Source organism: Bos indicus, chromosome 2 (genome assembly GCF_029378745.1).
Source record: "Bos indicus isolate NIAB-ARS_2022 breed Sahiwal x Tharparkar chromosome 2, NIAB-ARS_B.indTharparkar_mat_pri_1.0, whole genome shotgun sequence".
Classification (NCBI taxonomy): Eukaryota; Metazoa; Chordata; class Mammalia; order Artiodactyla; family Bovidae; genus Bos; species Bos indicus.
In genome coordinates this window covers 86,491,472-86,515,325 of record NC_091761.1, presented here as the reverse complement: position 1 = coordinate 86,515,325, position 23,854 = coordinate 86,491,472, and the positions used below count along the sequence as shown (strand labels likewise).

Below are 23,854 nucleotides of genomic sequence, written 5' to 3'. Positions count from 1 at the left end.
AGGAATGCAAAATTTACAACTCCAGCTATTTTCTCTCACCCAATGCTAAATAATGGGAACTGACTGTCATTTTAACTAGTTATCTCCTCCTAACTGTGCTATTTTACTTGGTAAAAATGTCCCTCAAGAAGAAGGACCACAAAAAAAGGATATGTATGGAAAGTAATTTTGCAGTATTTTTAATCCTTTCAAGATAAATTTATGGGACCCCTGCAGGAGACATAGGAAACTCGGGTTCAATTCCTGGGTCAGGAAGATTCCCTGGAGAAGGAAATAGCAACCCACTCCAGCATTCGTGCCTGGAAAATCCCGTGGACAGAAGAGCCCGGCGGTCACAAAGAGTCCGACATGGCTGAGCACGCACACATTCAGCTTGGTGTCAGGGACTCATTCAAGTGAATAGGTAGGCACTCAGCTTGGAAATAGGTGTACTGTAATGCCACTTGTAGTAGAAAGATATGTTAAAAATAATCAAACAAACATATAATCAAAATTATTTTTTAAATGCCTGAAAGAAAGTAATTTAGGTACAGGGGCTAATTTAGATTGGAGTGGGTTCCTACCATTCCCCTGAGGAACTGACATTTAAACTAGGCAACCGGCCAGACAAATAGTGTGGGAAGAGTATTCTATGCAGAAGAAACAACATGGAAAGATCCTAAAGTAACTAAAGTACTGCAGACCAGTGTAGCAAATGTGTGGTGAGAGAAGGGGAAAAAAATAAAGCTGGAGGAGCAGGCAGAAGGCAAGTCAGAGATGAGGCTGTGAAAGCCATTTCTTAAAAATCTGGAGTTCATGCCATGTAGATTTTAAGTCAGAAAGGTGAAAGTTCATACATTAAAAATATCTCTAACTGCTGGATAATGAATTTGGGGATATAGAACTATCAAGGAAGCAATCCCTTAGACGGTGATTGCAGGAGATCCAAGTATACTAAGTGGGGTGGGAATGAGAGAGAAGTGGGGTTATTGAGGATTTACTGGAACTGGAATGGAAAATGAGAAAAGGAAGAAGGGGCTACCACAGGTGACCCCCAGATCTCTGGTTTGAGCAATGGGGAGGTTGGAGTAGTTAAGACTAGAGAAGGAGGAGATTTGTGAGTGGTTCTGGAGGTGCTGAGAATAAAGTTGCAAAAAGAGGACTAGACCTCAGGACAGACATATGGGTTCAACATAAATTTGGGAACTGTCAGGTTATTTGTGGTATCTGAAGCCATAGGACTGGGTGAAATAACTTTAAGGGGAAAAGGGCAAAATAAAAAGAGAAGCATATCTAGCACTGACCTTTGGGAAAGTATATTTTGAGATCACTTACAAAGGAGATGGATAATGAAAGCCAAAGCAGTAGGAGGAAGCCAGAAGAGTATGTTGTCATGACAGCCAAGAAAAGAGGACATTCTAAGAAGGAAGGCGTGGTCAGCTGTGGTGAATGCTAGTAAGACGTCTAGTAATGTTGCAGGAAGGGGGACCACTTCCAGGGCCCGAAACTGGGTTTTTATCTAACATTTAGAAATGAATTGTCCAAGGAGACACATGTGCTGACAAAGCAAGAGATTTTATTGGGAAAGGGCACCCGGGTGGAGAGCAGTAGGGTAAGGGAACCCAGGAGAACTGCTCTGCCGCAGGGCTTGGAGTCTCAGGTTTTATGGTGATGGGCTTATTTTCCAGGTGGTCTTTGACGAATCATTATGATTCAGAGTCTTTCCTGGTAGTGCACGCATCGCTCAGCCAAGATGGATGCTAGAGAGAGGGATTCTGGGAAGTGGACAGACACGCGGTGTCTCCTTTCAATCTTTCCCGAACTCTTCTGGTTGGTGGTGGCTTATTAGTTCCGTATTCCTTATCAGGATCTCCTGTCATAAAACAACTCATGCAAATGGTTACTATGGTGCCTGGCCAGGGTGGGCGGTTTCAATCAGTGTGCTGCCCCTAACAGTAAGATGGAAAGAGCTGTCCACTGGATTTGATAACATGAATGCTCTTGGTGGTCTTAGAGTGGGCAGTGTCAGCAGAGTGGTGGACCAGTGGATATAGAGAATAGAAAGGAGTAGATTGAAGAATTAATGTGTAGAGAACACAAAGTTTGCCTGAGGAAAGGTGTTGAGAGAAAGAGCAATGGCTGGAAGAGAGATAGGAATCAAAGAGGTTTTTAATTTGTTTTTGCTCTTGTACCAGGGGGGAAAAGAGTAAAATAGAAGATATGTACAATGAGGTGTGCGGAAGATAAATGAGTAGAGGGGCAGAAAGAGATCCAGAGCTCAAGTGGAGGAAATAGCTTTAATAGCAGAAATTATAACAGGAAAGAAAAAGATGAGTGCTGAAATAAGTAGGGGAAAGAAATGAGTGGTGGCAAAATATGAGATGTCCCACTTGGTGCCTCCCAGTTTATCTCTAAAGAATAAGGCAAAGTCATTCACTGAGGATGGTGATTAGGAGGTAGGGAAAATCAGAGATTTGACAAGAGTGGATACAGTCTTGGGTTATTTTTGCTTGCTCATCCTCCATTCACCTTCCTGCTGCTGCTGCTGCTAAGTTGCTTCAGTCGTGTCCGACTCTGTACGACCCCATAGATGGCAGCCCACCAGGCTCCCCCGTCCCTGAGATTCTCCAGGCTAGAACACTGGAGTGGGACAAATCACCTTTCCCCATTTGCAATCTATGGTCTAGAGAGGGAACTGACATTTCACTCCCCTCCCTTTCAACCTAGATCCTAAGGTGGGCTTGACCAGGTCTGTTCAACTGACGCATTCAACACTCTTGCATTATTCATTGTTTCAACCCAGTGAAGCCCAACTGCAGAACTTTTGATGAGATCACTAGGAAAGAAGCACACTTTTTCCTTTGGGGCTTCTAACACAGTGGGATGCAAGTTTGACAACCATCTTTATCCCATCTGGGAAGCAAACCTGAGGAACAGAGAACTAAAAAGAGAGAGAAAAAGAGCTAGATACTCCCAGACATCAGTATCTGAGCCAATATCCCTCTCTGCTTGAGAGAATATGCATATATGGTTTGAATTGTTGACATGTGCAAGCAGAGGCATCCCAATTGATACAGAGTGATATTAATTCCCGTGGTGAGTGAGAGAGTAACCTACGAGAAAAATGATTGTGAGGCATTGCTGAGGTTCCATTTGGCTTCTGGTTGTCATGAATTTGTGGGGATATCAGTAACCTTAGGATTCCCACTACATGCTAAGTCATTTCCATTGTGTCTGACTCTTTGTGACCCCATGGACTGTATAGCCCACTAGTCTCCTCTGTCCATGGGACTCTCCAAGTAAGCATACTGGAATGGGTTGCCATGCCCTCTTCCAGGGGATCTTCCTGATCCAGGGATCAAACCCATATCTCTTATGTCCCCTGCATTGGCAGGTGGGTTCTTTACCACTAGACCCATGTGGGAAAGGATTTCCACTAGATAAATCAAATTTCTTGAAATTTTTTTATCATAATACCAACCCACTGATACAATACAATTAGCAATTTTATATGATCATGACCATTATATACTAAAAACACATAAGCTATTTAAAAACAAAAGTAATATAAGAGAATGAAAAGGTAAGATTGGGAGAAAATATTTGCATAGACATGTTCGATAAAGGACTGTTAAACAAAATGTTTAAAGAAACACTTTAAAGTCAATAATAAGAAAACAAAAACTCAATTAAAAAATGGGCCAAAGACCTTCACAGACATCTCATTAGAGAAGATATACAGATGAAAAATAAGATGTTCCATATCATATATCATCAGAGAAATGCAAATTAAAAAACAATGAGATAACACACCTATCAGAATGGTCAAAGTGCAGAACACTGACAACATGAAATGCTAGCAAGGATATGGAGCAACGAAACTCTCACTCATTGATGGTGGAATGCAAAATGGTACAACCACTTTGGAAGACTGATGGTTTCTTAAAAAACTAAACATAGTATTACCATGACAGGGAAAGTCACTCAGTCGTGTCCAACTCTTTGCAAACCCATGGACTATACAGTCCATGGAATTCTCCAGGCTGGCCTGGAGTGGGTAGCCTTTCCCTTTTCCAGGGGATCTTCCCAATCCAGGGGTCAAACCCAGGTATCCCGCCTTGCAGGTGGATTCTTTACCAGCTAAGCCACAAGGTAAGCCCAAGAGTACTGGGGTGGATAGCCTATCCCTTCTCCAGTGGATCTTCCCAACCCAGGAATTGTTTCCTGCATTGCAGGCGGATTCTTTACCAACTGAGCTATCAGGGAAGCACAAGCCTTACCATATGGTCCAGCAATCGCATCTTTGGTACTTATCCAAAGGACCTGAAAACTTCTGTCTACACTAAAACCTACACAAGAATATTTATATTAGCTTTACTCATGGTTGCCCAAACTGGGAACTGACCAAGATGTCCTTGGTAAATAGTTGAATAAACTATGATACATCCAGACAATGGAATATTATTCAGTGCTAAAAAGGAATGAAAAGACATGTGCTATCAAGCCATGAAAAGACATGTGTGTGTGTGTTCAGTTGCTCAGTCATATCCGACTCTGCAATCCCATGGACTCCAAGCTCCTCTGTCCATGGGATTCTCCAGGCAAAACTACTGGAATGAGCTGCCATTTCCTTCTCCAGGGGATCTTTCCTACCCAGAGATCAAACCCGAATCTCTTATGTATCCTGCATTTGCAGGCAGATTCTTAACCTCTAAAATGCATATTGCTAAATGAAAGAAGTCAATGTGAAAACACTACACTGTATATGGGAAATCACTGAATATTTCTTTTAATTTGCTGTTTAATTTTAACAGTATTTCCCTTGTCTAAAGTTTAAAGAAATTCAACTTAAATGTAAAAAGGATATAATGTGAGATCACTCAGTGTCTTAATACCATCTAACCGGCAAAAGGTAAATGAAGGAAATGGTTTTCTTCTACGTTTGTGTCCAACATGAGGCAGAGACTGATATTTGTCTGTAGTTTAACCAAGGGAAAACAATCCCTATAAATTCTATTAAATTATTTAACAGCCACAAACAGATGCAATAATTCATTGTCAGTGAATCAAATTATTTTCTCTCTTCTCTCTTGGTGCCAAGAAAGCAAACATTCACAGGTGCTCCATCAGCATCTTTGCATAAAACCAAACAATACAACTCCTTTATGAATGACAAACGAAACATACATAAATAGGGTGACAAAATAATGAGTCATTATTCTCCGGATATTTGAAGAGGTTTTTTAAAGAATCAATCTGAAGAATATGGGGAAATTTTTACTAAGATTCTAAATGTAAAACTCACTTCATTGAATTGACATTTATCAAGAAATCATTGGACAGAACTCTGTGAGAAAAAGATTTGAAATAGCTTTTTCTGACTTTCTTAATCATGTGGACTGGAAAAGTGACTAGTGTTACCAATCCTGGGTTGAGAATATGCTCAGACTAAAGACATTTTCTAAACTGAAAAATGAAGTTTCCTAGAGAACTTTCCTTTTATAAAGGCTTTCTGGCAAGGTGATAGCTAAACCAGTCCAGAGAAGACCATCTCAGAAGAAGCAAAATTTCTATCCATACTAGTGTTACATCCTAAAAATTGTCCCTCATTCCTTCAAATGATGAAAGAGTACTTCACTCTGTACTAATCTTAGAGGATTTTGAGTATTCCACTAGTCCCACAGAGGCAGGGTATACATAATATACGCATCTGCATTCTTAAAAAAGAAATCTTTGCTGCCTCCCTAGTCTTTTATTTTGCATTTGTAGTTTCTAGTCTTATGTCTTCTTGCTGTCACTATGCTGTTTTGCTCCCTGACGTGGGCACTTCTGTGGGGCTCTGTGAATTTTCAATATTCACAGCCATAAGCAAATCTATCCATCTAACATATGTTACTGGTCATGCCAAATATTCTCCGGGTGGGTAAACTAGTTGGACACGACTGAGTGACTGAGCATACAATGAGAACAGGCAGACTAGAGCAGAAACAATGCTGCAGTATCTTCTAGGTGTCATAGAGAAACTGGTGTTGGTTCCTGGGCCAGAAAGATATCTGCCCAGCCTATTAATGATTCTACCTCCATGACCTTCCCCATGCCACACAGTCCCCTGCAGTCATTTGTTCCAACAGTTCACATACCTGAGGACAAATGGGTGCTCTTTTGTCTGCAAAACATAAAGACTTTCATTCAGTCTTTGCTTTAAATTAGTTACAATCTTACAGAAGGAAGTACCATCTTAAATGAGTCACCAGTAACAATACAACTTTGGTATATTTTGGCAAGACTAAGATAGTAGTCTCCCTGTGGGCAGGAAGCAAATTTTGCTTAAATTTTCAACCATAAGACTATGAAAGCAATGGGGTTAGCAGGAATCAACAGCTTCCTAGATTTGGTAGTCAAAATTATAGCTACAATATTTTAATTGTAGCTATGTCTTAAATTGTGGCTAAGTCATCAAATAGAGAGTAAACACACAGAAAGTTCATTGTTATTTACATTGTAATATGGACAAAATCTATTAACATCCAAAAGAGGATAAAATGGACAAATTTTAAGTTGCAAACTAACCTCTAAATCATTGAATTACGGAATTCAGTCTGCTGGTTAAAGCAGAAAACTCTAGTCAGGAAATCTAAATTACAAACTAGCTGTAATGAGCCAGAATAACATGAACAAACAAATATAAGGTACTGTAATGGGAGCTCACAAAGATAAGGCTTTTGTTTTTGTTTTGCTCATTGCTCTGTCTTTAGTATCTAATATTATTATAGTAACTTCCTTATTCTCAAGTTCATTGCCTGTCTCCCAGAGCTCCCTGAGAGTAGATGTCCCTCGTACCTAGTACCATGCCTGGCATGTTGTAGTCACTCAATAAATACTAAATAAAAGCTTGTAGAAGTTCCTTTGTTGTTGTTTAGTTGCTAAGTCATCTCCAACTCTTTTGTGACCCCATGGACTGTAGTCCACCAGGCTCCTCTGTCCATGGGATTTTCCAGGTTAGAATATTTGGGTAGGTTGCCATTTCCTTCTCCAAGGGATCGTCCTCACCCAGGGACCGAACTCACATCTCCTGCATTGGCAGGTGGACGGTTTACTGGACCACCAGGGAAGCCATAGCTGTATGCTATGATTATTATTATTATTAGCTTACTAGGCATTTACTATACTGCAGGCACTGTACTAAGGGCCCTGCCTAAGAGGTAGAAGCAAGATTTGAATCCAGGCATTTGATGCCTGGGGTTCTTTCTCTTTAACAGCTATTCCTGGAGTTCAATTCCATGGGACTACTATCTCCATATAATATATACTTTCTACATAATCATTGAATTTTTGCATTCAAACTGGCTTTTCTTTTTTTCTCATATCATGAGAAAAAAAAATACTACTTCATGAGAAACTATGGAACAAAGTGAAAGTGAAGTCGTGTCTGACTCTTTGTGACACCACGGACTGTAGCCTACCAGGCTCCTCTGTCCATGGGATTTTTCCAGGCAAGAACACTGGAGTGGGTTGCCTTTCCTCCTTCTGGAGATCTTTCCGACCCAGGGATTGAACCCAGGTCTCATGCATTGTAGGCAGATGCTTTACAATCTGAGCCACCAGAGAAGGCTATGGAAAAAAGTACCCATGTTTAATGAGATGACCATATTTCTTTCTTGGGACTCAACTCAATTTACAATTATCACATTAGTCACGTATGTAAGGAGAGCAGGTAGCAGTGATTTTATCCTCAACTGACATGGGAAACAGCTCTCAGATGATTGGTTTCTCCATTTCAACGTTATTTGCTTCTCTTCAGTATCTAAACTTACAGAATCTTGACAGTAATGATTCAGACAAAGCATGCAGATTAATCAATGCTATCAAACTCATGCATCCAAGTGACCTTTCTCTTCTCACACAGTTAACAGCTTGTTTTAATAGATTCACTTTGTATTCTTGAGTTGAATTCAGATGATGTGTTTTACTAAGATGCGGCTATTCCAGCCAAGTTATTACTTTGCTGACTGCTCACCCCTCCCCACCCTCTTATCGGCCTACTCTCTTCCTTTTGTTTCTGCTGTCTCCTTCTCAGTTTCCATCTGTATTACATGTTTAAACATGGTAGCTTATACTGTACAAGCAAAATACATATACATATATTTATGCATAATGTATGCAAAAACTTATTTTAGTATGCACAAGAAAATCATAAAAAGAGAAAGAAGAGAATACAGCTAAGGGCTACTAAAAACTATAAAGAATGCTGAGCACTGAAGCACTGATGCTTTCAAGTTGTGGTGTTGGAGAAGACTCCTGAGAGTCTCCTTGGAGAGCAAGGAGATCAAACAAGTCAGTCCTAAAGGAAATCAACTCTGAATATTCACTGGAAGGACTGATGCCAAGCTGAAGCTCCAATACTTTGGCCACCTGATGCAAACAGCCAACTCATTGGAAAAGACTTTCATGCTAGGAAAGATTGAAGACAGGAGGAGAAGGGAGTGACAGAATGAGATGGTTGAATAGCACCATTGACTCAATGGACATGAGTTTTAGCAAACTCTAGGAGATGGTGAAGGACAGAGAAACTGGCATGCTGCAGTCCATGGGGTCACAAAGAATTGGACATGACTTAGCAACTGAACAATAACAAAGCTTCCCAGATAACAAATGGGCTTCCCTAGTATCTAAGCCAGTAAAGAATCTGCCTACAATGCAGGAGATCCTGCTTCGATTCCTGGGTTAGGAAGTTTCCCTGGAGAAGGGATAGGCTACCCACTCCAGCATTCATGGGCTTCCCTGGTACCTCAGATGGTAAAGAATCCACTTGCAATGTGGGAGGTCCGGGTTCTATCCCTGGGTTGGGAAGATCCCCTGCAGGAGGGCATGGCAACCCACTGCTGTATGCTTGCCTGGAGAATCCCCATGGACAGAGGAGCCTCGCAGCCTACAGTCCATGGGGTCACAAAGAGTCAGACATAACTGAGCGACTAAGCATGGCGACTAAGTCGGACAAGACTTAGCAACTGAACAACAAAGCTTCCCAGATAACAAATAGGATTAGAACCCAGGTGTATCTGGTTTCAAATTTGCATTCTTTCTACTACATTCTTGGTTCCCAAAGTATGGTGATTGCCCTTACCTTAGTTGTTCAAAGTAACTAAATTTTTCTGTTGTGAAGACATGAATAGACAGACCATCAAAGGCTTTACTTCTATGCATTTTAAGTGGAAAGGTGACTTCTGATTTCTTTACTTTTAAGGAAACAGAGGTGAGAAAAGCTGACTAATGGTCTTTTTTTAAAGGACTAAAATCCAGTAGGATATTAGAAGCATGTGAGCTGTCAGCTGTCAGCTGCAAATCACTCCTGCACTTGTACGTGGAGAGGGCACATCTCCTGCTGGTAATGTTACATGTAGCCAGACACCCTTGCCCAGTCCTGCTAAACTTTCACATATTGGGGTTCAGTTCAGTTCAGCCGCTCAGTCGTGTCTGACTATTTGCGACCCTATGAAGCGCAGCACGCCAGGCATCCCTGTCCATCACCAACTCCCGGAGTTCACTCAAACTCACATCTATCGAGTCAGTGACACCATCCAGCCAACTCATCCTCTGTCGTCCCCTTCTCCTCCTGCCCCCAATCCCTCCCAGCATCAGAGTCTTTTCCAGTGAGTCAATTCTTTGCATGAGGTGGCCAAAGTATTGGAGTTTCAGCTTTAGCATCAGTCCTTCTAATGAACACCCAGGACTGATCTCCTTTAGAATGGACTGGTTGGATCTCCTTGTAGTCCAAGGGACTCTCAAGAGTCTTCTCCAACACCACAGTTCAAAAGCATCAATTCTTCAGCGCTCAGCTTTCTTCACAGTCCAACTCTCACATCCATACATGACCACTGGAAAAACCATAGCCTTGACTAGCTGGACCTTTGTTGGCAAAGTAATGTCTCTGCTTTTGAATATGCTATCTAGGTTGGTCATAACTTTCCTTCCAAGGAGTAAGTGTCTTTTAATTTCATGGCTGCAGTCACCATCTGTAGTGATTTTGGAGCCCAGAAAAATAAAGTCTGCCACTGTTTCCACTGTTTCCCCATCTATGTCCCATGAAGTGATGGAACTGGATGCCATGATCTTAGTTTTCTGAATGTTGAGCTTTAAGCCAACATTTTCAATCTCCTCTTTCACTTTCCTCAAGAGGCTTTTTAGTTCCTCTTCACTTTCTGCCACAAGGGTGGTGTCATCTTCATATCTGAGGTTATTGATATTTTTCCCAGCAATCTTGATTCCAGCTTGTGCTCCTTCCAGTCCAGCGTTTCTCATGATGTACTCTGCATATAAGTTAAATAAGCAGGGTGACAATATACAGCCTTGACGTACTCCTTTTCCTATTTGGAACCAGTCTGTTGTTCCATGTCCAGTTCTAACTGTTGCTTCCTGACCTGCATATAGGTTTCTCAAGAGGCAGATCAAGTGGTCTGGTATTCCCATCTCTTTCAGAATTTTCCACAGTTTATTGTGATCCACACAGTCAAAGGCTTTGGCATAGTCAGTAAAGCAGAAATAGATGTTTTTCTGGAACTCTCTTGCTTTTTCCATGATCCAGCGGATGTTGGCAATTTGATCTCTGGTTCCTCTACCTTTTCTAAAACCAGCTTGAACATCAGGAAGTTCACAGTTCACGTATTGCTGAAGCCTGGCTTGGAGAATTTTGAGCATTACTTTACTAGCGTGTGAGATGAGTGCCATTGTGCAGTAGTTTGAATGTTCTTTGGCATTGCCTTTCTTTGGGATTGGAATGAAAACTGACCTTTTCCAGTCCTGTGGCCACTGCTGAGTTTTCCATATTTGCTGGCATATTGAGTGCAGCACTTTCACAACGTCATCTTTCAGAATTTGAAACAGCTCAACTGGAATTCCATCACCTCCTCTAGCTTGTTTGTAGTGATGCTTTCTAAGGCCCCTTGACTTCACATTCCAGGATGTCTGGATCTAGGTGAGTGATCACACCATCATGATTATCTTGATCACGAAGATCTTTTTTGTATAGTTCTTCTGTGTATTCTTGCCACCTCTTAATATCTTCTGCTTCTGTTAGGTCCATACCATTTCTGTCCTTTATCAAGCCCATCTTTGCATGAAATGGTCCCTTGGTATCTCTAATTTTCTTGAAGCGATCTCTAGTCTTTCCCATTCTGTAGTTTTCCTCTATTTCTTTGCATTGATCACTGAGGAAGGCTTTCTTATCTCTTCTGGCTATTCTTTGGAACTCTGCATTCAGATGCTTATATCTTTCCTTTTCTCCTTTGCTTTTCACTTCTCTTCTTTTCACAGCTATGTGTAAGGCCTCCCCAGACAGCCATTTTGCTTGTTTGCATTTCTTTTCCATGGGGATGGTCTTGATCTCTGTCTCATGTACAATGTCACGAACCTCCGTCCATAGTTCATCAGGCACTCTATCAGATCTAGGCCCTTAAATCTATTTCTCACTTCTACTGTATAATCATAAGTGATTTGATTTAGGTCATGCCTGAATGGTCTAGTGGTTTTTCCTACTTTCTTCAATTTAAGTCTGAATTTGGCAATAAGGAGTTCATTGTCTGAGCCACAGTCAGCTCTTGGTCTTGTTTTTGCTGACTGTATAGAGCTTCTCCATCTTTGGCTCTAAAGAATATAATCAGTCTGATTTCGGTGTTGACCATCTGGTCATGTCCATGTGTAGAGTCTTCTCTTATGTTGTAGGAAGAGGGTGTTTGCTATGACCAGTGCATTCTCTTGGCAAAACTCTTGAGCCTTTAGCATGGCCCAAACCATTTCTATAGATTATAACAGACCACAGCTCCCCTGACCATACACATTTTTGGAGCTCTTGCAACATGAATACCCTTACACCTCTTTTTATCCTGCCTGAGTTTTATCTATTGCGGAAGGTCTCTGCATGCAAAACATAACCAGTCCCAATTTCCTCCAAAATCACACATAAATAAACTTTGCGACTTACTTTAGATCCTGAGTGTATACATGCTGGGCCAAAAAGGCAGGGATAGTCACTGAAAGACATTTCACTGGCTCCAACCCCGTTCTCCATGTCCTCTCTCAATGTTTCCTCTCTCAAAGCTAAAACTTTCTTCCAACTATGTACCCAGGCCCTTTGGGTCTTTTCTTTCTCTGGTAAGCAAACTACACCTTTCTTCCCAAACACAGTGCCTTGCTTTGGAAAAGAACATATATCTGTCAGACATGGTTAATCTAAAGACTTTTCCCACCTCATAATACGTAAAACATACAAATAAAAATCAATTTTACTGGTATTATACACAAAATAAACAGCTAGGTTTTCCAGAAAAAAATCTTGATTCTTCATACATTCTTTTTAACAAATGAGATTTGTTAAATACAAACTTCTGGTTTTCTTTTCACACATTCTGTCTTTTCATACATATCAATTCTCAACAGAAAAAAATTTTGTTAGGCTACATTGTCCATTTTCATAGTTAATATATTCAAAGGAGAGACCTTGCTGTGCCCAGAAGGCTTGAGCTGGTCTCAGGTTTGAGCTGGCTAAATTCAGGTAACTGTCGGGGACAGCATTCCAAATCAGAGACCTGCTTATCCAAAAGGGAGAAATGCTGTTCAGATTGTTCAGTAGTAGTAATTGGAAGAACTGAGCTAGAGCTCACAATTAATTGGTGTTGGAGGTTACAGGTGATGAAATGTACATATTAATATACTCAGGATTCTGTTATATTAGTCCTCGAAAATCTTCAAGAAAAAGATTTTTTAAAGTCATGTCCTGCTCTATCATCTGTTTTTGCATGAGTATGTAATTCGTATGATTTTAATCCTGTCTTTAGTTAGCCTGATAGAAGGAATAAAGTTACTTGAATGAAATTGAATGGAATAAAGCAAAATAAAGCAATCACATGTCTCAGTCATTGAATTTGTCAACTGAAAAATATAGTCACAACCTGAAAGTACAGTTATTTTATTTGGTGGGACTCTGAGTTTAGGACTCTGAGCCCAGGAAACAGCATCTCAGTAGCTCTGAGCAAACTGTTCCAAGGAGGCAGAAGGGGAAGTTGGGCTTTATACAAGTTTGCAACAAAGAGCGCAGGCAGTCTGAACATCAAAGATCAGGTATCAAGTTAAGGAATTTAGCGTTCTCTGTACGGGAAGATGCAAGCCTCTGGGCTCACTGAATTTATTCCTTTCATATGCACCTCAGCTATCTGGGCCAATCTTGTTTCCTTGTTCACCTTGCTTCTCGCATGCCCCCAGCTCCTCAGTAGTCACTGTGGCGGGTGGCAGCAGCCACTGGATCACAGTATTGGGAGCCCTCATTCACATTTGGAGGCTAGGAATCACTGATGGTGGTGACATTTCTTTTTTATTAATATGGTAGGAGATATTTTCATGTTACATACTAAAACTAAAGAGAATAGAGAATTTTTTTAAGTGAGCCATACAAAAAAATATATTGGGGTAGTAAAACAACCATTTTTTCAGATTGTTAGGACATCTGGTACAGAAATGTAGACCATCCGCTTATACAGAGTATAATTAAGATATTTAACTTTTAATATTTTAAACTATTTCCTTAAAATAATTTTTTAAATACTTAAAGAGGCCAATTTGGTAACTGAATGTGCTTAAGTTTACAAAATGGTTCATTTTATTTCTGAAGTGCTCCCCTGTGGTTTGACTACAAGATTACATTGCTTAAATGTGTCAGAACTCATATGGTAAAATGAGTGTTTCCTCCTTCACAGTAGATAGCTTGAAAAGGAATATACTTAATTCAGGATGCAGTCTCTGCCTAAAGGCATTTTTTTAATTAATAATAAAGCAAAATTTGTTAGTAGAATTACAGGAAAACAATGTCAAACTATGGAAAGGCATAGAAAAGAAAGTAAAATTCAATGAATATCACAAATTATAAAGATATCACTATTAATATTTTAGCAACTATCTTTCTAGACACATATTTATGCAAACATGTAAACAAAAAAAATCACAAAAATGCCACCCTACTATATATGTGGTTTCATTACCATTTTTCTTTCCACAACATACCATAAAAATCATTCAAAATAAGCAGTTTTTTAAACCACATAATATTTATTTAAATACCTCTTTGACAGGTATTTTGGGGTTTTTTTCCCTTGATTTTTCATGATTATGAATAACACTGCAACAAGCTCAATGCATTTTCAGAACAGCATTTCAGAATTCTTGTCATATGCAAATATACATCCTCAGTGTTAAGAAACTGCACTGCGCTGAGCGCCTTTTTCCTTGGAAATGTCCAAGTCTTTCAAAGCCAGGTCTGGTTAATAAAAGTAGCACTATTCCTGATTACACCGGCTGTGACTGATGGAGGAAATTCCATCGAGTTCCATCCATCATATGCTTCTTGGGAGGCAGCACAATAGAGAGAAACAGGCATAGACTTTGAGCCAGGCAGACCTATTTTTTTTGTTTGTTTGATAAGTAACTTTTATTGCAGTATAGCATATACACAGAAAAGTGCATGAATTCTAAATATACATCTTGATGGATTTTCACAGAATACTCTATGCAGTCAAAACTGTTATTTTCTTCTCCTTTTAAAACTGCTTTTCTATTCACCGCGTAATCTTGAAGAAATCATCTGTCTGAGCCTAAATGGGGCATGATGATACCTGCCTTAAAGATACTAAATGCATACAAATGTACACTAGGCAATATGTATACAAAGCTTCTAGTACTCAGTAAATAAAGGACAGTTTCCTCCCTATCTCTCCCCAAGCTAGGAAGCATGTTCCAGCCATATTCCCAACCAGCTCATTCTCTCCTTTAACCTAAAGCCATCAAAAGCCTGGAACACCTTGCTCTCCTGACTGCTTGAATTACAAGTCTCTCCATTGCAAAATGAGTTCTTAATAATGTTCGTGAGGAATACAATCACATCAAGGATCCTAATTTAGCACCACAAGGTATTAACCAGTAGGAGATAAAGAAGCTCATCTCCATTAAGAAAAGTAGTTGTTAGAATGACTCTCAAGTTTAATTCTGCTACTTGCTAAGTATTATTAAAAATATAATGAAAAGCAAAGCACCCTGGGTTTCACCAAGGCACCCACACAAGCCAGGTGCAGCCTTACTCAGTAGATCTGAGTGTGTCATATTCTCAAGCACAAAATGTTGTTTTATTCAAAAAGTCAAAATTAAGGATAGTGGGTAGCAATGAATGAAACTGAGCTTATTTTTTGCTGTTGCTGCTAAAGCAGTACAAGGTTGAATGCAGTGTACTCAAGTCCAGATGAGAGCAACACCCAACAATTACACCATTCTGTCTTATCTGTGAGGCTTCAACCATCACTCAGGGTCTACTCTGCGATGACAACATTTAGTAATGCAGAAAGCAGACTGCCAAATGCTCATAGTCACAAAAGCAGACAGACAGCATAAAAGCTTTTAAAAACATTAACAGCTACTAAGGTTTGAATCTTACTATGTGCCAGGCTCTCTGTCATGTAAGTTCTTTGCACACTATCACTTTATTTTTCCCTCACAGCAGGTCTTTGCAGAGGTTTCCTTATCTCTCTTTTGCAGGTGGAAAAATGGAGGCTTAGACAGATGAAGTTACCTGTCCAAGATCACACAGCAGAGATGACAGGAGATCAAGCCAAGGCCAACCAGAGACTATTGAGCATTTAAGCCTGGGTCTGTTGGACTCCAAAGTTTTTGTCTCTAGAAGCCAGATGGCCAAAAAAGTTGCCTCTGTCCACCTTGATTTTTCATACAAAGTGTTACACTCTGCCTGATGTCTACAGCAGTTTAAAAAAAAATGAATCCATCCCTTTGAGGGTGGGAAAAACACTTCGATTTTGTAAGGATAGGAAAAACTGCCTTAACCCAAAGACTTCTCTGATGAAAAGTTTTGTTGTAGAATTTTTCTAGTTATTTTGTTTTTAATTAGTAATGAGATAAGCAACATGAAGACAGGAAAATGTTATTGAAGTGGTATTGTCTGTAATAGTTTTCTCCATTTCTGTGAACACTTCTAATTTTAAAATTTCAGCAGAGACATCTTAGTGTAACTACCACTCCATCCAGAGCCAAGAAGTGGTGGAAATTTCATATGGAAATTTTAATAGTCCTTTTCTCTCCAAAGCCAATTATTTTTCTTTCCTACTTGGAATTAGCGCATCCCATTTGACTTCCAGCCATGAGCTTGGAGGTTGGTTGGAAAGCTGTAATGAGCAGAGGCTGACAGCATGTCAGGTTCCATTGTGTTTGTGTGACTGCTGATCACAGTAATGAAACAAGTATTAGCTTCATCCTTATCACTATAAATAAATGTGATCTTATGACAACACTGGAGCTTTCATCATTTATTAAAACGGAAAGGAAGAAATGTAAAAGTGGCTATACAACTCTTATCAAGAAATCTGCTTGCTCCCTGAGGTTGGCAGTTGACTAAATTTTATATTATTTATGTTGTGAATAAAAAACTTGGAAAACCATGCTCCATCTTACTATATTTTAGAGGACATATCATAAATAGTTTTCTCCAGCCAAATCTAATTCACTCAGAATTGGAAAAGACCGTAGAAAACAAAAGATTAGTTTGGGAAATTATAGAATATTGATGCATTTAACATTCAATTCAATGGAATCAATTATTTAATTAATTGGAGGTTATCTGGAAGTTACATATAATATGACATTCCAAGGACATCTGGAATCTCTCTCTTCCTCTCTCTCTCTCTCTCTCACACACACACACACACACACACACACACACACACACATACAGAGGCTTCAACCAGTAGTTCTTGAGGTTCATGAATGTTATGAGTTTAAGAGTTTAAATTCACTGGTTTGTGCATTTTTCAGTCCCTAGTTCCTACAAAACAGGAAACATTATAGTTGCAGAAGGCAGGTCAGAGCACTAACTGTTTCTTCCCAGAACCTTCGACCTACACAACGTGACTGAAAAGTAGCTGGGAAGACAGTTTGGGAAGGACTTCCTGTTTGTCTTCATTTATTAGACTCTTCTCTTTTCCAACACACACAAATAAAACACATCATGAATGCCACATAATGTGCTGACTCTGATTTGCCAGGATGATTTTATGTTTGTTTTCCATCTGAGGTCATTTCTTAATATATCTAGACGTTGTTGCTGAAGACACGAGCTTGTTTCTGTCCCTCAGAGACCATTTTCCATAGTGTCCCAACACAGTGAGGAAGTGGATTCCAGCCTGCTGTAGCAATGCTGACCATCCCCACCGTGAACTATCTTAACCCATGAGGAAATTAAAACTTCAAGTGTCTGTTGTTTTTTGTTTATTAAGTCTGGATGTAAAAGCTGGTCCCAAAAATGCCTCTTAATTCCTGCAGGCCATTTGGAAGTCAATTTTTATCTCCTCCCACAGCACTCTTCTCACAAATGCTACACAAGCAAAAGGAACAGCCTGCTTATCTCAGTCCCTTTGGTGAGGAGCTGCAGCCCAACTGGCAAAGAATGGGTTCTGAGCAGACCCCCTCCTATTCTACTCCCCAGAAAGGTTAGAGTGACAGGGCTGGAGTCAATGAAGTTGGAGAGATGGGTCCAGGGTGCTCAAGGCACCAGAGTTCTTTCCCTTCTGAGCCATTCACTGCTCTCCTCTCTTCCCTCTGAACTTCTTCCCTTTCCCTTTCTCCCTCATATTCCTATGAGTGAAATTATGAAGTTGCTTCTTTGACATGCTCTACACCAAACCTATAGCTTTTTCCCAAAAGCCAGCTCCTCTTTCAAGGCCTATCTCAATCAGTAGCAGTTACCACTAGTTGAACTGCCTGATTTCTCCTGACCATTGTTCTTCAACTTAGTTGAAGTTGATTGTTGTTCACAGTTAGATTGTTGAAATGGATTGAATCAATAAAAGTCCACTGAGGGGAAAAATAGGAAAGACTTCAAGTGTCCAAAAGAGAGGGAATTTAACACGGGACTTCATATATACAAGTGCTGGAAGAGTTGAGAAACCAAGAGCGAACAATGAGGCAACACAGAGACTAGCACAGTAGGCAGTTATTCCACTCCCAGAAAAGGAGGAAGTGGTGTTACCAGAACCCAAGGGCCAGAGTCACAGAAGAGCTAGAACCATAGAGGGCTCGTCTTGCAGAAGCTGGAGCCACAAAGCAAACAACATAGCTGTAGACTCTCCTAACAGTGCCTCCCACTGGCCAGAATGGGAGCTGTCAAATCAGCCAGCAGGGGTTGAATCCTCTGCCATGCAGAGAAGGGGAGTGGGAGACAAAGAGCAGATCTGATAGCAAAAAGGCCAAGAACCAACTCATAAGTTAAATAAACTCTATTTAGTTCCCACAATTAATAACTGATACCCTCACATCTTGGGAAATAGATGGGGAAACAGTGGAAACAGTGGCAGACTTTATTTTGGGGGGCTCCAAAATCACTGCAGATGGTGATTGCAGCCATGAAATTAAAAGACACTTACTCCTTGGAAGGAAAGTTATGACCAACCTAGATAGCATATTCAAAAGCAGAGACATTACTTTGCCAACAAAGGTCCATCTAGTCAAGGTTATGGTTTTTCCAGTGGTCATGTATGGATGTGAGAGTTGGACTGTGAAGAAAGCTGAGCACTGAAGAATTGATGCTTTTGAACTGTGGTGTTGGAGAAGACTCTTGAGAGTCCCTTGGACTGCAAGGAGATCCAACCAGTCCATTCTGAAGGAGATCAGCCCTGGGATTTCTTGGGAAGGAATGATGCTAAAGCTGAAACTCCACTACTTTGGCCACCTCATGCGAAGAGTTGACTCATTGGAAAAGACTCTGATGCTGGGAGGGATTAGGGGCAGGAGGAGAAGGGGACAACAGAGGATGAGAAGGCTGGATGGCATCATCGACTGGATGGACATGAGTTTGAGTGAACTCTGGGAGTTGGTGATGGACAGGGTGGTCTGGCGTGCTGCAATTCATCGGGTTGCAAAAAGTCGGACATGACTGAGCAACTGAACTGAACTGAACCCTCATTCTGGTGGTGGTTTAGTCACTAAGGCATGTCCAACTCTTGTAACCCCTTAGACTGTAGCCTGCTGGGCTCCTCTGTCCTTGGGACTTCCCAGGCAACAATACTGGAGTGGGTTGCCATTTCCTTCTCCAGGGATTCTTCCCAACCCAGGGATCAAACTCACGTCTCCTGTATTGGAGGTAGATTCCTTACAACCTGAGCCACCAGGGAAGCCATCCTCACTCTATATTCTAGAAAATTTAGTCTCAAGAGGGTAAGTAACACACTGGGAGTCAAATGGGGCAATCAAGATTTGAACCTCAATCTCCCCAACTCTAAAATCCTTTTCCTTTCCCCCCTCTCTTGACTGCTTTCTCTTGCCAGTAACTCTTCAGCTATAATATTTACACCATAATGGGATATAGTCTTAAAGTGTAAACAAGCATGTGAAGTTTTGAACAGAAAATTCATTATTTATGATTTTTCCTAATTAAATAAGAAAGTAGTAACATCTAAACCATAGACTCATAAACACTTAAAATATAAAACTATAAAATGTTAACATTAGCAAGAGCTGGGTAAAGGGTATACAGGCTCTATCTATACTATCTTTACAATTTTTCTATAAAAATTATTGCAAAATAAAAAGTTTATTTGTTAAGACCCACTGAATGTTTAATATCTCCATCGATATGGAAGATCCATTTGTTTGTTCCTCTTGTTATCCATTTTTCAATTCCCTTTCCAATGACTTTGTTCATTGTTCATAACTTTCTTGTCATCCCTAATCCCTCAAATTGACTTCATTTTATGTTCAAGCCAGGAAACTTTGCAATTTGAATTTGGAAGAGACAGATCTCACTTAGTTTAGTTCCCACTCTCTATGGTTGTATCATATTAAAATGTTTCCCTTTCAAATAATTATACCACATAGCACTTTCAAATATAACTACTTGAAGAAAACCAATTTTAGAAAATCAAAAATAGCCCACAAAGGTGTTGGCACACCTTTGTAACAATTGCTTAATCTAGGATCATGAAGCCTCTAAAGAGAGTTTCCTGATGTTCTTTAGCATATGAGAGAAAATAAAGGAAGAATTAGAAAAGGAGAGGCGAGGAGAGCAAAATGATATTAAGAAGACAAAGACTTTGGAAGGAGGAAGGCTAGAAAAGAATTTTTAATGCCAGTTCATTTCATATAAGCCAAACTGCCAAATGAATAATACCTGGTAGATGTTAAGTCTTAAATACCACCATCTAAGTCAAAGGAATATTATGAGGCCTATATTTTAAAATATTCTCATGACACACACCAGACAAAACAATCTTTTAACACTCTGCTTTAAACTAAGAGAGTTCTATCAACTATTTTCTTCTTGTCTTTTTATTACTCCTAAGGTTCCCAAAATAGTACCTTTGCTTAGATATTCATTTTATACACTTAAACAGAAGATAACTCTTTTTTCTTTTCTCCGCACTCCCTGCTCCCTACAACCCAGCACCTCCCAGAGATGCTAGAGACATAAAGGATCTTTAAGAATCCACATATTAGTCATGTTACTGGCTAATGAAAAGAGTTATTTTTCCTTTTCTGGTAAAGTCTGTTTTTCCACAAGTCTTTAATTTCTTCCAAATCTCACCTACCATTGTCTACATATGATAATAACCATGAAAAAAAAAAAAGAGGAGAAAAACACACGCCTTGGCAGACAGAAGGCCTGAATATTAAGCTGAAGCCATTTACATGGCCTGATGAGGCAAGTGTGAACCAGAAGCCTTTCCGCATCAGACTGAACATGACAGGAGGCAATTCTCAAATCACAAACCTCACCTCCTCACCCCTCCCTAAATGGCCCAGCCTGTGAGGCCCGCACCCACCCAGGTGCTGGGGTATTCATCCTTGTCAAAGATAGTCTTACAGTTTTCTTACAAGCTCTTCCAGGACACAGTGACACTGGGTGATAGATGTGCCCAGCAACTCTTCATATTTACTAGTTTTCAGTTACAAAAAGACAGGCTTTCTTGGCATCCTCTTACTCTCTTCTCTGCAGAATCTTTTAGGCTCCCAATCCATCATTACTGGCACAGCCTCACCCACTTTCATTGTTCAATAGAAGGTGCCATCTATTAATATTGTTGACGTCTGGGATGGTGTGACCACCACACAGTAGTAAACTGGAGGTGCCAAGTTTCACTCAAAAAGCGTGAAAGATGCTGTGATTTACAGCCATCCTAATGAGTTGGAGATTTCTGGACCCGTAAGCACCTGCTGCTTCCACAGCGTCTGCCAAGTCTACTGCCACATCCTGGGCTATTGGACAGCACTCCCTTCCCCCTTAGGAGAATTTATGGTTAAACGACACTGGAAGCCTTCCTGTGTGCCATCCACTTTTCTTAAAAAGACAACACTCTTCGGGAAAGTCCATTTGGGGAAACAAGAGAAAGAGTCTTATCTTTGCTTTTTCTCTTTTGCTCTATGACTGCTCTCAACAGATTCCCAACTAGCCTTACAGTGAAATAAAATCAGGAGGTAATTTTATATCCTATCTTCTTCTACAAAAAGTTTAGAGGAAAGAGCCAAAAAGCGACAGGTGCTGTTTGTTTAGAGAGAAGATTTATGCTGTTGTATTTTAGGCACTTGATGTTCCTTCCCTCCAAGAATGTGATTTGTCACCAGTCACAACTAGGAGCAAACGAAACAATCCTGGAGACTCCCAAACCATGCAGATCTGCTCATACCACCTCAGGTAAAGGTAATGGAATCACAGAAGCCAAGCTGACCAGAAGGCTGCCTTAGTTCCTTTCTGTTCTGCCACCCACCCACCTGCTCCCTTTCCCCATGCTTCTCGCTGCTCAACTAATGTACCAACTGCACACATAAGTAAGCCATTCACTCCATCCAGGCTCTTCTTCCACATGAACCACGCTTATTCAAGTCCCAGAGTTGCCCTCTTATTTCGCCATCAAACCAAATGCATACTCTTCTCAGAAACTGAGACAAAATATAATGTTCTCCACAAAGTTTTTCCCAGTTAATTCAGGTCACCACTTTTGATTCCTATGGCATTGGTAGATGGTACAGTGTGACAAAATGCTTCTACTCTACAAGGTTCTTAATCTACTAATATGCTCATGAAAAACTTATGTAAAGTGAACGGGTACTTCACTCTCTGATTTCCACCTCCCTGCTCTGTAACAGACCTTTTGATATAGAATACAAAGATCCCCACTGTTTAAAGCTGGAACCCATTTTATTATAATGCAAGAAAGTTAAGGTACAAAACTAAATGCAAATGTCACAGATTACAGATACAACATCTTGTGTTGCTCATGCTTGCATGTAACTTTATAATTGCTTCTGGTGTTCCTTCCAAGTTCACCCTTTTCCCCACGTATGGTTATTTTTCTTAACTCCATTTAGTCCTTGAAGATAGAAATTCACTAGGTTTTGAGCCCAAGTCTCCTTATCTGTGTTATTCAAATTAGGCTCCTAGGAGCAGTTGTGGGGGCATCCCTATATATCAATCACAAAAATATCCTAACTGCCCTTTCCAAGCTCAGAGTCAAGAAAACCTAGTTAATCACACTCTCTGACTCTACAACTTCTGGAAAAGTCCCAGACTCATTTAGAACTCGGGCTAACCTGTATCTAATCATATAACTATGTGCAAAAGGCTGTTGCTCCCATTTCTAAGCCATAAAGTCAAAAAAGTTTCTAGTATATTAGTGTGCTTACATTGTACTTTTGAGAACTCTGTCTCTGACCAGATTGAAATAATTTTCAATTCACATACATTTATGATACAGAATATAGAAGGGTTGGTTTTTGTTTTGGGGTTTTTTTTTTGCTACCATCACACTTGGTTATAAAGTGTTTTATTTTTCTCTGGTTATTTCATTTATATATATTTTGTCTGCAGAATTCTCCAAGGAAATGAACAGGCTTTTCACTTCTTTTCTGTCTTTCTTAGCATCTTGGTAATCTGATTCTAAAGAAATTGTATGCTGTCAGGTTTAAAAAATGCCAGAAGGGAAGGTCTTAGTTTGACTTAAACTTGGAGTTGACAAACTTTTTCAGAAAAAAGCTAGTCAGTATTTTAAGCTTTTGGTGCATATAACTTCTGTTGAAACTATTTAACTCTGCCATTGTAGTATGAAAGCAACCATAAATAATACATAAATAAATGAATGTGGCTGTGTCCCAATAAAACTTTATAAAAACAGGGTAGATCACACTAGGTCTGCAAGCCATAGTTTGTCAACCTCAAACCGAAACTTGTGAAAACATCGCAAAAGACAAATGATATATACTAGCACTCCACCAGTAAACACTGTAATTCAAACTCAACTCCACAAGAAGTTTCTAATTAAACTGAAATTAAGAGTAGTAAGATATACATATATACCTCAGGGAAGCTCTCTATCAAATTAAGTGGTACATTTGTGCCCTGATACATTGGTGCTCACTTCCTTACATCCCACTTCATCCCTGAGTATTTTATTCCAGAAATAATTGTAACTAAACTCAATTAGGCAGTTATGTACTATTACTGACAATGTTTAATCTGTTTTTATGTTTCACTTGAGTCCAAATAAATCAATTCCTAAGCAAATGTCTATGTATTAAAAATTAAATTTGCATCTTTGGCAGACTCATTGGTTTCTGACTAGAATTCATCACTCCAGAATGCACAGCCATGACTACATTCCCCTTTCTCTCCCCTCCTAGTTACTTCTCAAGTGCTTATATTAAATACAAGTCAATGCAAAATGATATTCCTTTTCATCCTCAATTTCAAAATGGAAATTCTATAAGGCAAAATGAACTGACAGACAAAATATTTCCAGAGTTAAAACAACAATGAAAATATCCTATGTAATACTAATTAAAACAA

General features: G+C 39.8%; 1 protein-coding gene across 7 annotated transcripts in view; it reads right to left on the bottom strand.

Moving 5' to 3' along the window:
- The window catches only part of PLCL1 (phospholipase C like 1 (inactive)), a 397,143-nt gene that overhangs the window by 97,514 nt on the left and 275,775 nt on the right, over window positions 1-23,854 (bottom strand). The window lies entirely within an intron of this gene.